We start from the raw sequence: 16,969 nt of genomic DNA, 5'->3' as shown, positions 1-16,969 counted from the left end.
ATTCTCTAAGTTTTGGATAACGTGACATGAGACAAACTAGATGCTAATGGACTTCACCCATTGTGAAGCAAAGTTGGTGAGTTAAAGTTAATTCAAACCTCAAGACACGGTCCCAAAGTCAATTATTCTCACATACTCATATACATATTATATATGTATATATAATTTTAATTTTTTTAATAAAGTTTGTAGATGTTTGTTTTTGTGAAAAAAAGTTTGAGGTTTTCTAGATTTGTTTGAAATCTGATATATGCGAGCAGATGTAACGGTTTGTAAAAATTTATTGTTGTGGATGCTCTAAGGTTAAATTTTGTTTGTTTATCATAATGGATCTTTGTCGTTGGTCTTAATCATGTTTGATTATGTTAATGATAATTTTTATTGAAGAGCGTGCATATCAAGCTCATTCATCATAATAGAACATGATAAGCTAGCACATTGAAACACGGGGGGATATGAAGAACACGGTTGATAATTATGTTATTACACACATATACGTAGTTTGTTATTAGAGAAAATGACTGTTTTAGTCCCAGTGGTTTTTAGACTGAGTCACTTTGCGTCCCTAATAAAAAATTTGAACCGTTTATATCTCGTGTTTTAAAAGTTGAACCATATGCGTCCCTCAATCTAACATCCGCTAAGTTTAAGGTTAAAATCAGGGCCATATATGTAATTTTGCACCACACTCATATTTACCCCAGGACTTCAATATTATAGACCAAAACAGACGTTCCTTCAGTTATATCGCCGGCCAGCAAAGAATTCGCCAGTCACAATTTCACCCGTCACAATTCGCCGGTGCAATCCGCCATTCACCAATCGCTGGTCAATTTCACCCTCTCCGTTCACCCTCGTCGTTGATTTTATTCACAGTTAAGGTCAAAACAAATCTAATGAGATATACAATAAGGTCAAAACAAAATTGATTTCATTCACAAAACTGATTTGAAAGACTTACACAACACAAGAATCGTCGACCGGGGTTAGCATCCGTCCGGGATATACGATAGCAGGCACCTGCACCGCATGAGCAAAACAAATCTGATGCACCGACACTTTGTGACCTCGATTTCGCCGAAGAAGAGGAGGATTGAGACATTTTGGCTCCAATCAAAGATTAGAGTTACCTAAGGCTCCAATCGAATCGAAGAGGAAGAAGAAGAATCACTCAATTAGGGCCCCATATTACAAAGAGAGGAAGAAGATGAAATCAGTCAATCAGGGATCGTATACTTGCTGTTCAATGTGCTTGCTGTGAATTAGGGTTCACCATTTTCTCAACATATGTTAAATATATGAGGGTAAAAGAGTAAATGCAAACATTTTTGATGGAAAAGATAGCGCTAAACTAACAGAAGGACGCATATGGTTCAACTTTTAAAACACGGGGATGTAAACGATTCAAAATTTTTATCAGGGACGCAAAGTGACTCCGTCTAAAAACCACAGGGATTAAAACAGTCATTTTCTCTTGTTATTATGTTATATATGTAATAATTTTATTATTACATGCATAGTTATGTTAACACATATGTGCAAACTTTATATATATTCGATTCTTATTTTTAGTGGTTTGCATATACGTCGTTCTTCCTCCTTTTCCCGGTTTCATTTAATTAGCACCATTAAAAGGTATAGAACCTTGAACTAATAAGACAGCGGGTAACTTATGGTCTAGAGCCTTGAAGAACTCTAGTTCAACAACAATCTAGGTAGTGCCGTCCAAACTGTTCGTCGCTTGAACTCGCTCGCCGCGCGCTCGAAAATTGCTCGGAAAATGCTTGCTCGTTTTTTTGCTCGATTGTAAAAGAGCCGCTCTGCTCGGCTCGGTTCGAATATTTTTAATTTATTTTATATATGATTATATATGAAAAATATATAAATATAAGTATATAATCTTTGAAGCCCTTTAAATTTCTCCTATTCCGTCAATTTTATAGGTTTTATTAGTTCGATTCAAGTTATCAGAATGCTAAAAAGTTTGTTTACATATTTATTATATCTCACTCCAAATTTATTTCTCCTAAAAATTTATAATCTATTATAGTTTGTCTAAAAACTACTAATTTGTTTACAAAATATATTATTTACAGCTTTTAAACTTGTTTCTTATTGAAAATTTTTAAGTGAAAAAGAAATAAAAATACTCGAAATCACTCGATACTCAATCGAAAAATGTTGGGCTAGATTTTGGCTCGTTTCGTTTTCGCTCGGTTCGATTCAAGTTATCAGAATGCTAAAAAGTTTGTTTACATATTTATTATATCTCACTCCAAATTTATTTCTCCTAAAAATTTATAATCTATTATAGTTTGTCTAAAAACTACTAATTTGTTTACAAAATATATTATTTACAGCTTTTAAACTTGTTTCTTATTGAAAATTTTTAAGTGAAAAAGAAATAAAAATACTCGAAATCACTCGATACTCAATCGAAAAATGTTGGGCTAGATTTTGGCTCGTTTCGTTTTTCGCTCGGTTCGAATTTTAGCTGTTCGGTTCGGTTGTAAACGAGCCAAGCAACGAGCAAGCCTTCGCTCAGTTCGGCTCGACTCGTGAAAATCCTAAATGGGACGGTGAGGGGGCTATAAATCACAATAGAGCTTTGTAGATAAGGGTTGTAAAGTCACGCTGGCCGTTTCCTATGTGGTGGTGGCATAAAGAGGCGACACATTGTCTTATACTGTGGGAATCTCGATCTGTTTGATTTATATTTAACCAATACAATGATTTTATTGAAAAAAAATTAAAATATTATTTATATTTTCTAAATTGTATTACAAAACATATATACAGTTTAACAGTTAACATTTATTCAACCAGTACTGTATAACAAACGAGTTTTTAACCTGATTATAATAGTTTCCTTGGATAATCTTGGTGTCAATATTTGGAAATATCTAATATCATAACGTTTTGGTGGTCCCAGAGCCACGTGTGAGCACGTGAATTATTGGCGACTGAAAGTAAACAAAAGATGTCAGTATGCATTAATTTGAGTCAGAACCTCACTTGTGTAGTTGTGTCCCAGAATTTGGAAACTAATGCATCACAATACAGACAAAACAGCTATGATGGCATATCGTTTATACCCTTACACGAACACGAAATATGTATATCTGTACATGACACAAAAACTTATCACGCACCTGCATCTTAAACTCGAACACGAACTTGTTAATACCAAGTATACACGATAAGACACGAACATGTTAATACCGGTGGCGCCGTTACAACTGCGAGGAGGACGAACTGCCAGCGAATCGAAGATGTGGAGAGGTAAATCAAAGAATCAAAGAGCTACGGCTACCAGAGATGTGAAGGGAAACCACTGGACTACCAGAGAGGGAGAATCAAAAGAAAGGTTTGTATGCCGTATGCTTATGTTGGATTGGAATGATATTCGTCGTGTTTTTGGAATAAAAATTTAGGGTTAACTATTTCGGATACACAACATATTATATTATTATATATTTTTTATTTATAAAAGATATAATCAGGTACTAACAGGTACTTAACAGGTAAACGGGTATTTTACATGTTTAGTGTACGAAACCTGTTAAAGCCATACTTGATACATGTTAACGTCGTGTGGGTTCGTATCATTTATTCGTGATCGTGTCTAATTGCCAGCCCTAAAATAGTTAAGTGATTTATTAAAAAAAACAATAATAATGCAGTTTTACAAAGCAAATTAGTTACAACTTATGATTCATAGTGGTTTAAAAAAAACACGAGATTACAACTTAATTCGCAAAAATAAAATAAAAATCCAATCATGTTTTCATAGAAGGTAATAATAGCCAAATATATTCGTCTTTTGTTTCATTTTTTAACGACATGTAGCATACGTTATCTGTTATTGTGTATTGCGTTCGGAGTAAATTGTTGTGTACACAAGTACACAACACAATAAACACACATGGATCGATCATAAGTATGTTATACACTTATATTATATAATAAAAATACGTACACCTCCTACTACATATAGTGACAAAATACACTAGAAACAAAGTAATAACGAAAATGATATATACAATGCCACGTGTAAGCATGTGTCGACGTGGTTATATAGTATCTATTTCAAGATTCTATGTAGTTTGTAATGTATCCAATTAAAGAGACAGCTTCACGAAGTCACCCATGTATGCATGGTATTAAGGCATAGGTTCCACATTCAACAACGTTAATAAAATATTATTATTGCCACGTGAAATGCATGTTGTCGAGATATGCATCTCATCACTCATCACAAGGGAAACCTCGTTTATTACCCGCTTAGTCTAACAAAGCATATGTGGTATGTACAAAACACACATGAGCTATCTTAAAAAGATATAAATATCTTGCATATAAGAGGACGTGTATATACAAAACGGTACGTGTCACCAATGATGACATATAAAAACGACGCAGCTAGCTTGTGCTTGCTTACCTATTATTTTGTTTTAAATCTTTTAGTTTAGCAATGAAAAATGATTCGAATTTCAAACGCCGGCCCAATCGAATATGTTAGGTTGAATAAACTAATTTGATAAAACATATATTGTTAATTTATTTTAAAAACCAGAGGCTCTTTTCTAAAAAATTGAAGCTATTCTTTTCAAAATTTTATTCATTCCACTCCACATTTAACTAAATGAGTACCTTAAACTTTTAACTAAAATAGTTTCACTTCTATATTTACAAGTCAGAGAGTGTTTGAGATTAACTCCAGAGTTTTTTTTTTGGTCAAAAAAGCAATTTTTCATAACCGTTGGGCATCGAACCGGGCCACTACTGGTTCATTGGTCGGACCGGTTGGCTCGGATTAAGAACCGGATAACTCGATAAACTATTTAGAAACTATATGATATGTAAAATATAACAAAAAAAATCCAAATGTTTAGGGAAAATAATAAAAAAGACTATAATCAAATTATAAACATATTATCACTAAATTAATTTTCATACATTAAGTTTTTCTTGTTTATATATATATATAGGGTTAGGTTAAAATAAAAACCCACTTGAGTTGTGAAAACTCTAGAAACCAATTCTCAACCACATGTTTTTAATTAAAAATTAAATCTTGTGGTTCACAATAAAAGTTAATAAAAAATGTTAACATAAACATAACTTTTTCTCTCTCCTAAAAACATATAAAAAAAATTAGTAAAAAAATGTTAAAAAATAGCAAAACAATTTTTTTTAATGTTTCGATGTTTTGTATTAAATGTTACAACATATATTACATGTAACAAAAAAAAAACCGATGTTACATAAGGTTTTTGCGGATTTTCACAACTCAAGTGAGTTTTCATTATATATTTTGCCTATATATGTGTGTGTGTGTGTGTGTGTGTGTGTGTGTGTGTGTGTGTGTGAGAGAGCGCGCGCGCGCGCTTAATAATTCATATCAGTGGCTTAATCCTGGTAGATGCGTTGGTTATTTTTAATTCATATTCCCAATTTTAATTTGCCAACCGGTTCTTCTTCATAAATCGAACTGGCTCAGTTGCCGATTCCTGATTGGACGGTCTGTCCAGTCCAGTTTCAAAAACATCGGACAAAAGTGCTTATTAACATATTATTTTTGCCAAATGAGTTTTTAAAAGTGTTTGGATTAACTTTTATGGTGAAAAAATCCAATAAATCAATAAGTCGTTTTTTAATAAGTGTTTAGATTAGGTTTAAGTTGTTGGAGTATTAGGATAAAGTGTGGTAGATTTGGTAATTTTCCTATCAAGAAGCTAAAAAAAAATTTTAAAAAGCTATGATTTGTGGTTTTAAAAGAGAGTTTTTTATTTTTTTTAACGGGTATCCGTATCTATCTTTATGGAATTCTATCGATTTAAACCGCATGCCGATATCCTTTTGTCGGGCATAACTAAGGCTGTTCAAAAAGCTCGACGCTCGGGCTCATGTCTCGTTCGAAAAATGCTCGAATAAAACTAGCTATAAAAAGTTGATTTACAATATCCTGAGCTGATTTGGATCATTTTTGTAACCGAGCCAAAATCAGCCATGGCTCGGCTCGATTCATGGCTCAACTCATTGGCTCGATCTTAAGCTCATTTAACTTCAAAATCATGCTAGAGCCTAGCTAAGTTGCCCCATTTAATTTCGAGCCCGAGCTCAAAACCACCCTGGCTCGACTCGTGAACAGCCCTAGGCATAACATCTCTCCATCTTTTGGGTTTTCTGTTTTAGTTGTTGTACCGAGTGTCAGTATCGTGCAAATACTATAGCCAACTTAATCGATACTAGGACTTTATCTTTTATAAGTGTTCTTTTTTGGTTGCTATCCCGAGTGCCACCAACATAGGTATTAACGAAACTAGATGCGGTGAAACAGGTGCAGATATGTAAATATTATAAAATGAAACACATCAATGACAGTCCCTCACTCATGGTGTGCTCCAAGTGCGGGCGATATGGGCGTCTGGACGGGGCACTTTTTTTTAGGGCACAATTTTTTTTTAAAATTCCTAATGTTTATATATAGAATACCCGAACGCTTATAACCCCACTAGTTTTATAATACTCAAACACTTTTTATACTCACTTAGTTTAAATTGCCCAAAGACTTAGAGGCAATTAAAAATTGAAAAAGACTCATTATTTTTTATTAAGGTGGATGTATGGGCACACAAGATTAGAGGTAGCAGAGATGAGGATGCTAAGGTGGATATGTGAGCACACAAGGTTAGACCGAATAAGAAACGAGGTTTTTTGGGAAAGACTAAGGGTGGCTAGTATGTCTAAAAAGATAAGGGAATGCAGATTGAGATGGTTTGGACATCTAAAAAGGAAACAGGCGACGGCTCCCGTTAGATCAGTGAATACTCTTATTATAGAGGGGAGGAGAGGTAGAGATAGACCCAAATTAACTTAGAATGAGAGGATTAGGCATGATTTGCTAGACTTACACCTCTTTGAGAATATGATTGAGGATAGGAGTTCCTAGAGACGTAGAATTAAGGTTAATGACCTTTAGGAGGAGGGGCTATTTCTTGCCTTTATTGTTGTTGTTGTTGTTGTTAGTATTATTACTATTAGTGTGAGAATTATTATTTTCTATTTATTATATTTGCTTAATTTTATCTTGGTTTTGTTTTAGTCTATCTATAATGAATATTGCTTGAAACTTATTGATATCGTATTGTTTTAGTAAATTATTTATATATTGCTATTTTTTATTTTACATAATTTTATTTTATTTGTTTATCTGTTTACTTTCGAGGAGAGGTAAGGTTTGCCTACATCTCATCCTCCCCAAACCTTACTGATAGCTTAGGCTATTTGTGAGAAATACTAGGTATGTTGTTGTTGTTGTAACCAATAAAAGTTAAATAAATAAATAAAAATGAAATGAATAGATGGGATATCAACAACGTCGACTTTAAACACCAGCAATCACAGTACCATCTACAGAAATGAGTTTTTCAAAATTGTAGTTATAGAAAATTTATTTACGATTCACAATACCCCAAGAAAGACTTAGCATGTTGGCGATGATAACTATCGAGAACAGAATATTAGAGAGCATAAATTACGAAGATTTTATTCACCAACTTGCTATCAAAAATGTTAGAAGAGCTTCACAAATCATCAGTTGGCTATTAGCCTATTCTATATGTCATAAATTCATTATAATACCATTATTTTGTTAATTGTTATATTTATTGTCATAACTTTAATCATCATTTAAAAAATTGTTTACATTATTTAGTACATTAAGACTTAAAGAACAAAATTTTTTTAGCTCGACAGAAACACGTGAATTCTTAGGGCCGGCCCTACCATCATTAGTTGGTTCCATGATTATATGTTGTCTTAATAGGAACTAGAAGCAAAATAATAGTAAAAAAGTATACATACATATAAACCTTGGGAAGTCACATACTGTAAGCCGGTGTTGACGTGGACTAGTGCATGTAGAATTTTGCCACGTGTACGAGGAATCTATTTCAAGATTCCATGTTTGTAATGTATCCTATTAAACAGACAGGTTCACGCAGTCACCCATGTATGCATGGCACTTAGGCATACGTTCAAGTGTTCAAAACTCAAACAATGTTAATAAAATAATATTGCCATGTGAAAATCACGCATACACATACAAGGATCCATGCAAATTGCAAAATATCTCAAGTGACATCATATGGAACTTTCTTACCCATGAATTAATTCAGACAATGCATGTACAAAGTATCCTGTATAAAATAAATAAAAATAAGGTATATTAGTTTTTATTAATTCAGACGGTTTCATCTTTTAACGTATTTGTTTCTAACGGTCCGCAACTAGCGGAATCCTAACGTCGTTACTTGCAGTTCGCCGGAAAAATGCTTGGCTGGAAAAGTCACATTTTTTGCTAGAAAACTCAAACACCACTTGAACACCGCCAACATCACCAACTGACTCACTATCAACCGGCCACCACCACTTGAGCACCACCAGTTGATTCAGATGATGGTTATAGGGTTTCGGCGACCTCAATAATTGGGGTTTTTGCTAGAAAAATGTTTCTAAAGGTCCAAACTAATGTTACAAAATGTTAAGTTTTCTGGAGAAAAAATTGTGAGTTTTATAAAAAAGAAATTTGCGAGTTCTCGGGTCCAAAAACGTTTTTCTGCGACCTGCAAATAACGGCATTAATATATAGTTAGTCGCGGACCATTGTGAACAAATACGTTAAAATATGGAACCATCAACAACCAATTCTTTAGTTAGAATCGGCAACAACCAAAAGATGATATTTGAGATTAATAAAAAACTAATACACCTAAGATTATAGATACTAAAAAGGACATGTGTATGCATGTTCTCACATGTGACCAATGATATCAGTTCGCTTGTATAATTCCTGCATAGCTAATACTATCTGAGCATGCAAACCATTGTAGAAGAAATAATCTTCTGTTTAAGTTTCAATTTCAGTTTCAATTTGAGCATTATAGATCGTATGTAATGTTAAGACCACCTACGTAATAGACTTTTGTGCGACTTTGATTAACAATAAAGAGAAATCTCAAGAAATGGACATGTCTATATGTATAAAAGAACAATAATCTACACAAATGAATGTAAGAAATATAAAATTACAAAGGCCATATGTCTAGGCATGCTAGAATGAAAAATATTGTTTAGCTTCTATGATGTGTAAATCCATTATATAAAACAGAATTATAAAACAATTTATACTTAAGACATGAATTATTTTTAATCATGTCTTGGTGGTTATTGGAATTAAACGTCAGTGTGTGCCTCACCCACATGACTGTTGTTACTCCACCCATCAAACTATTATTATATTAATTTAAAAGGTGATGAGAAATCGAAGGATAAGAGTTACATGAATTGGCTTGTGAGTTTGTCCAAACCAATGATGTGTATAAACATATACAACACGTACTTTATACCAACACATACATAGAACATTATGTATACTCCCCCCCCCCCCCTCTCTTTCTCCTTGGGTCACGTCAGTATCATATCACACAGGGGCGGATCTAGTCCTTTAGCAGGGGTAGCGACTTTTCGTCGATAGTGTAAAAATATATTTTTTTGGGCATGTTTTCGTATTTCGTTACCCCTGGAAAATATATGACGTTACCCCTATTTGTAAACTCAACCAATTTAAAAGTTCAACCAAAGAAAAACCCAAACAAAGTTTAAATCTCAAACCAATTAAAACCCATTAACCATTTTCAACAATAATACTTGTTGTTTGGAAATTGGAAACTAGCCAGACATCAAACAGCGTTGCACCAGACACCACTACTCGACACCATTTTGAGGTTGAAGTTTTTAATATGGTTTTGGATAAGCAAATTTAAAAACATGAAAATAGATTCAGTGGGGTCTCAACTATTTTGTTAGAAAATATGTTTGGGTTAAATCCTTGCAATTCATTTTCTAAGTTTGATATATCTAAGATAGTGTCATTTTATGAGATGCGTCCAAATGATTTTAGTAAGGAAGAAAGATGGTGTATTTCGGGTGATGATCTTACGATCTTTTATCACACTTTAAAGGAAAATGATAAATTTGCAAAAATGGGTGATAAGTATTTGAACAATGTTTTAATTTGTGCGGTCGAAAGAGAAACGTTTGATAAAGTAAAAGAAGAAGATGCAATGTCTCGATTTCAAGTTTTCAAAAACCAAATAGGAGAAATTTGCATCCTATGTGCTTAAATTTATTTATTATCGTGTTTCTATACATCAAGGGCGGCTATGAGGCAGGGCTAGGTGGTCGACCGATCTCGGTCTGACAACCCGATAGGCCTGAAGTCTTATTTTTTTAATTATATATATATTTAAAAAAACATGTATTTTTAATGTTTAAACTCAATTACTCAACTAATTTAACGGCCAATTTTTTTCGCCTTCGGCCAAAAAAATTTTCACAATTCTCGGAGACAGCCCTGGTTTACATTGTGTGAAATACGATAAAAATTTTTTTTTAAACGTTACCCCTGAAATTGATGTCTAGATCCGCCATTCACACTCACCTCTGCTCTACTTTACTTTCTCAGACTGAATGTACTGGGGTGGCAGCCCTAACAACCTCAATCTCTTTTGTAGCAAACTCCTTCGCCAAACACTACAATTGAGAGTGTCAAGACGGTAGTCCCTTTGGGCATTCATTAGGTCACGGGCATGGAGGGCAAGGGCGTGGGCCAGCTCATTTCTAACCAATCAAATCATTTTGTTGATGATTTATATATAAAAAAGATTAAATGATAATTAAGGTATTAGTTAAATTGTGTTTTTGCAAAATTAGTGTAAACCCTCGTGCCTTCGTGACAGTGACATAGTAAGACATTATTCACTTTTTAGTTAAATTACTACATATTGGTTATCCCCTTAGCCAGACAACATTTTTCATGGTGTACAAAAATACTCTGGAACCAAAAAATTTTATTTTGGTATATGCCATAACCTTGTTTCAGTCATTACAGAAGACTAAATTATTACAAGAATAAAAGAAACGAACATAAATGTCTAATTTTTTTTATCAATAGTTCAACGTTTAATCTAACTTAATTTTACTTTCTATTTATGTGCATAAAATACCGTTAAACTAATTTGTCCGTATGTTTTTTCTTCTTGTAAAGGTTTATTCACACATGTAAGTGTATGTACTTTATTATTAGGAAAAAATACATACACGTTATACACGTAACTTACACATGTTTAGATAGTATAAATAACGAATTTTATTTATTTAACTTTTTACAAAATATTAAGATAGATGAATAAACATTAATCTAAATTTTAAAAAAGTAAAGAAATGAGTAATTTATGTGTTATAATATTGAATTTAGCTATACTTCTAACTTTGTTATAGAAGGTTGATTTAATAAAATTTGCTATGCCGTTTTAGAAAACAAGGATCGTATCTCTTGGAACTAGAAACATAAGATGAGTCTGCATGCCACGTGGCACGATTTTAGTATAACATAGTAAAACCATGACTCTCATCAATTCAACTCATTAATATGTCTCTATCTTTGAATAGCTTTCTTAGTTGCTAAGTTTTCCTATTGGTGCAGTTCCAAAATTGCAAAACTTTATTTCTTTAAAGATAAGGCCCCTCCATCCGGTACACCATTGATAAAAAGTCACTCATGTTTGTGGTTGTATATACCATACAGCGCTGGTGACCTAGTTCGCTACCAGTTTTAAGGGAAATCCTGACTACGTATGACATTTTGTCGCAAACGAAACTTGAGCCGTCGGCCTTCCCTAAAGAAGTCATTAGGGTACCGCTAAAACATTGCCCATTTGGCTTTCTGACGTCAAACTACTTTTCTTTTCAATTGATATCCCAAGTCCCAACAATATTTAAAAAAAATATATAAATAATAAAATATACACAAAGTGTAATAGTAGATAAAAAAAGAATATGGTTTAAATGTTATACATTTGTCAAAGTTCATAAAAGAAAATGTTAAAAGGTTATAAAACTACCAAAACATGTTGGGCACTAACAAAAAAACTATTTAAGATATTTATTTATTATTATTAAAGTTTGTTTGAATTTTTTTTTTAACTTTTAAATAAGATGTGTTATATTACATTAAATTGTACTGTATCTATTATATTAAGTTTTAAAAAAATTATTTTGTATTAATTTATAAATATGTATTGAACCATGCAACAAGGACCTTATGCATTATCAACTACATATAGCTTTTTAACTAGAATCAACATTCAACAAATCAACACTAGTGGGGCTTATAAAGTGGGCCGGTTTGGCCACTTTAATATTCAAGTGGGCCGGTTTGGCCACTTCAATATTCAAACGTTTTGTTCACAGTTGATTTTAGTGGTATACACAATGTCACAAAACAAAGGTCCAGATGGTCGAGTATTCGTCGAGTAATTGCTACAGGGTAGGATGTTGAGATGATTTTTTTTTAACTCCGCCTAGTAACTCGGAACTGTTCAAATGAAGTAAGGATCGAATTTAGCAGTTTTCGAAGTACTTTAGTATTTGAACATGCATTCTTTACACACACGCTAGCTTTAGAGCTTGTGTAACACACGACATGATCCAAATAATAAAGTTACAAATAATATAAATAACTACATAATGTATATGGAAAAATATATTACATCTATGTCTGTATCTATACTATTTGTATATAAATTGATTTTATTTATATCATAAAATGATTTTTTTTTAAAGAAAATGAACTTATAAAAAAAGTAATGCACGTGAAAACACATACCCAAGAATGCTCTATTTACTGGAAATTTCATTCTCTGTGTCATATATGTATAATTGGAAGAATTTTGGTTGTGAACTTATTTTGGAAAAGACTTCTCATACAATAATAGTTATGAGCCACACCATGAAAAAAGATTTTGATAAGTTTGAGGAGGTTTTCTCAACTTTATCATAATGCAACATAAAAATAACACGTTAACCCGTTCAATTTTGTGAATATTTTGCTTCACTTGAGCATAATTTTTTATGACATGCTTAATTCTGATTATAGTTGAAGAAAAAGTCAATGCTGACACAAATGTTTCAAATTTGATAATAGTTAATAGGCATTGATAGGCATGGAGATGACATTTCAAAAGTGTTCGCCATCTTTTCTTGTGTTTTAATAGTCATGGGAAAAATACTCAATTTGATAAATTTCCCCACCAACCCCCCCCCCCACCTCCCCCCCAAAATTCCCGTCTTTCAAGATTTCAATCTACACTAAGACTTTACCGGCCATCGATCCTACCGTCTTCCTCCAATCATGTGAAATGGGGTACTTTATTGCTGCGCGCCAAGTGTTCGATGAAATGTCTTTTTAAGTTTTAGCATCGTTTTGCCATGGCCGTGCCCGTTCCGTGCATTTCATTGTTGTTCGAATGGTGGAGCGGGAAATAAGGGGATTTCTCGCTTGATCTCTCATCTCAAGAGTGTGCACCTTACTAAAGAAGAACGTAAAAGTGTGTTACGAGAGGCGATCTCTACAGACCATGGCTTATTTTTGAAAGTGGATGAAACATTGAAGGTTTTGGATCAATGGTTGTGTGGGGATTGCATGAACCTTCAGAGCTTGAAACGTGCTTGTCATCACCCTGATGGCATTGTGAAGTTTAATGATCGTGCAATTGACTCAGATACACACATTATTAGGATTTCGAAACCTTCTCTCAAGGGCCTCGAGACAACTGTTCATGAGTCCTTCGTGTTGGATGTCTCCCTCCTTGATCGTGTACTTAAGGCACCTATCGTTACCATCAAGAGTATCCCTCATAGTTGTCGGTTGGCCTTTTCCCAAGCTTTGAAAACAACACTCTATAAAGTGGTTGCTCAACCAGCTTCTGTTGATTCGTGGGTTAAGCTGTTACTTCTTCCTCGTTGCACTTTACAGGTGTTCAGACCCAAAAATAGGCACGAAAGCAAGTCCGGGAATAGGAAAGCCATGCAACACCAATCAATAATGAGTTTTTTAGCCACATGGGGGAAAGTTGACGGTATCACCATGTTAATTAAAAATCTGTTAAATGGTTCTGGTTCGGGGTCCTTAGGCCAAGGTGACATGGATATTCAAAAGGAGGGGGATCTTGTTAATAATAACATTAAACAGTGTCTTCAAAAAGTTGCGGATGGTCACTTTACTGCTGTAGTAAAATTTTTATGCTCATCCGGTGTTGCACTATACAATTCTGATACCACAAAGGCTTTAGAGGCTAAACACCCATACAAGAAACCGCCGGCTATGCCGAACATGACTTATTACGAGCCTCCTCTTGTGGAAGAGGTTGATAGTGTCCTTGGTTGCATTAAATCGTTTCCTAAAGGAACTTCATGTGGGAGGGACGGTTTGAGGGTGCAACTTATTTTGGATGATCTTTGTGGAGAAGGGTCGGCTATTGCCACTGACCTCATATGTGCTATCACTGCAGTGGTTAATTAATGGTTAGGAGGGAGACGTCTGTCTACTTTGGCAGAGTTTGTCGCGTCTGCTCCTCTTACACCGCTTTTAAAACCCGACAACGGGATTCGACCTATTGCAGTGGGTACTATATGGAGGCGTTTGGTTTCTAAGGTTACTATGAAAGATGTTGGAAAAGAAATGACCAAATACCTTAATGATTTCCAGTTTGGAGTTGGTGTGTCGGGTGGTGCGGAGGCCATATTACATAGCGCCAACAGGGTATTGAGTAAGCGCCACACTGATGGGTCTCTTGCAATGCTTACAGTTGATTTTTCTAATGCATTTAATATGGTGGATAGATCAGCTTTACTTCATGAGGTAAGGATCAGATGCCTTTCTATTTCCTTGTGGGTGGAATATTTATATGGGCAGCCATCAAGACTATATCTTGGGGATGATCATATTTGGTTCGTCACGGGGGTTCAACAAGGAGACCCATTGGGACCACTTCTTTTTTCCCTTGTTTTACACCCACTTGGCATCAGATTCGAGACAATTGCAAGCTTCTTCTTCATGCTTGGTATCTTGATGATGAGAAAGTAATTGGAGATTCAATGGAGGTGGCTAAAGTGTTGGATATCATTAAGTTGACAGGTCCAACTTTGGGTCTTGAACTGAATATTAAGAAAACTGAGCTATTTTGGCCTTCTTGTGATGGTACGAAGTCTCGTGACGGTTTATTCCCTGCTGACATCGCGAGACCATTATTAGGGGTGAAGCTTCTTGGGGGAGCTGTTAGTAAAGACACCGGGTTTATTAGGGGGTTGGCAAAGAAAAGAGCTACTAATGCTGTTGATTTGATGCGCCTTCTCCCAAAAATTGGTGACCCGCAAAGTGAGTTACTTTTTCTTCGATCATGTATGTGTATTGCTAAACTTTTCTTCGGTTTGAGAACATGCCAACCTGTACACATGATGGAGGCAGCGGTGTTTTTTGACAAGGGATTGCGTGAGACGATCGAGAACATTGTAGTTTGTGGAGGTCCTTTCTTTGGAGACCTCCAATGGCGACTTGCTTCCTTACCCATTAAGAATTGGGGTTTGGAGTTGTATTCAGCAGTAGAGGCTTCCTCCTATGCGTTTGTGGCCTCAAGAGCCCAATCGTGGGTGCTTCAAGATCACATTTTGTGAGACAGTGGTATATGTGGGATGGATTCTGATTATTCTTGTGCTCTGGCTTGTCTTCGTGATATGATTCCAAGTGTCGATTTTAGCAGTTTCACTAACAAAGAGACCGCCCCCTCTAAAGCCCAGCATGCATTGGCGAGCGCTCTTTTTAGTAAAATTGTTCATAACATGGAGTCACACTTTGACATGACAAGCAGACAAAAAGCCATTTTTGAGTGTCTACGAGCACCACATGCTCAGGATTTTCTTCTGGCTATCCCTACAGATGGGTTAGGCCAGCATATGTCTCCAGTGGAGTATCGTACTATTCTTAAGTATCGACTCATGATTCCTCTCTTCCTGGTTGATGAGATATGTCCTGTTTGTCGTAAGGCGTGTATAGACTCATATGGGGAGCACGCGGTGCACTGTAAAGAGCTCCCGGGGTTCAAGTACCGACACGATCTGGTTAGGGATGTGCTCTTTGATATATTTAGGAGGGCTGGAATTTCTGTTAAGAAAGAAGCACCTGTGAGTTTCCTGACTGACCTGTCGGAGGGAAGATCATCTCTTCGACCGGTTGACATTTTGGTGTTTGGATGGATAGGGGAAAACACGTGTGCATGGATTTAACAGGGTTTCCCCTTTGGTGGACTTAGGGAATAGTGGTTTCGCTGTCGGTCAAGCCGCATTAAAAGCTGCTTCAGGCAAGGTGGCAAAACATGAGAAGGCGTGTCTTGACAATCAACATGTATTTATTCCTTTTGCTTTTGACACTTTTGGTTTCCTCGCGCCTGAAGCTGTGGAGTTACTTACCCATGTTCAGCGGGTCATGCATAGTAATGTTATGACTCAAAGATCAGCAAATGTAGTTTTTAAAAGATTGGGTTTTGCAATTCAAAATGGGGGTAGCGGCGCAGCTTGTTGCCCGCTTGCCTTCTGTTTCGATGTAATCTAAACATTTATATGAATATTTTAATTACTTCCAAAATTGTCCTCGAATATAAATTTGAAACCCAAATCACGTTTAAAATTCCAACTTTCATTTGTTCGACATGTTCACGTAAAAACTTTAAACCCGTAACAAGTTTGACGATAAATCTATAATCTATTTGCATTCTCAAACTTTTAAAAATACTCAGATCCCCCTTTTTTGACCCGCAACAAATTTTTTACCAAACAATCTATTTACCAGCTTTTGACAAGTAACAATCAAATTTAATTTCCACAAAAAACGCGAAACAATCCTTGAAAAAAAAAACCATGAAAGTAAATATGATAAACTTTATTATATATAAAAGTGATGGGTATATGTCATCCCTACAAATTATATATAAAAGTGATGGGTATATGCCATCCCTACATTTTAACTTGGGAATGCATACAGTGTTGGAAAGACACTTAACAACTACGC

This window comes from Bidens hawaiensis, unplaced genomic scaffold (genome assembly GCF_021521415.1).
Source record: "Bidens hawaiensis isolate Kalapana, Puna unplaced genomic scaffold, B.hawaiensis_p1.1 tig00027541_1, whole genome shotgun sequence".
Taxonomy (NCBI): Eukaryota; Viridiplantae; Streptophyta; class Magnoliopsida; order Asterales; family Asteraceae; genus Bidens; species Bidens hawaiensis.
Note: the sequence above shows the minus strand (reverse complement) of the source record.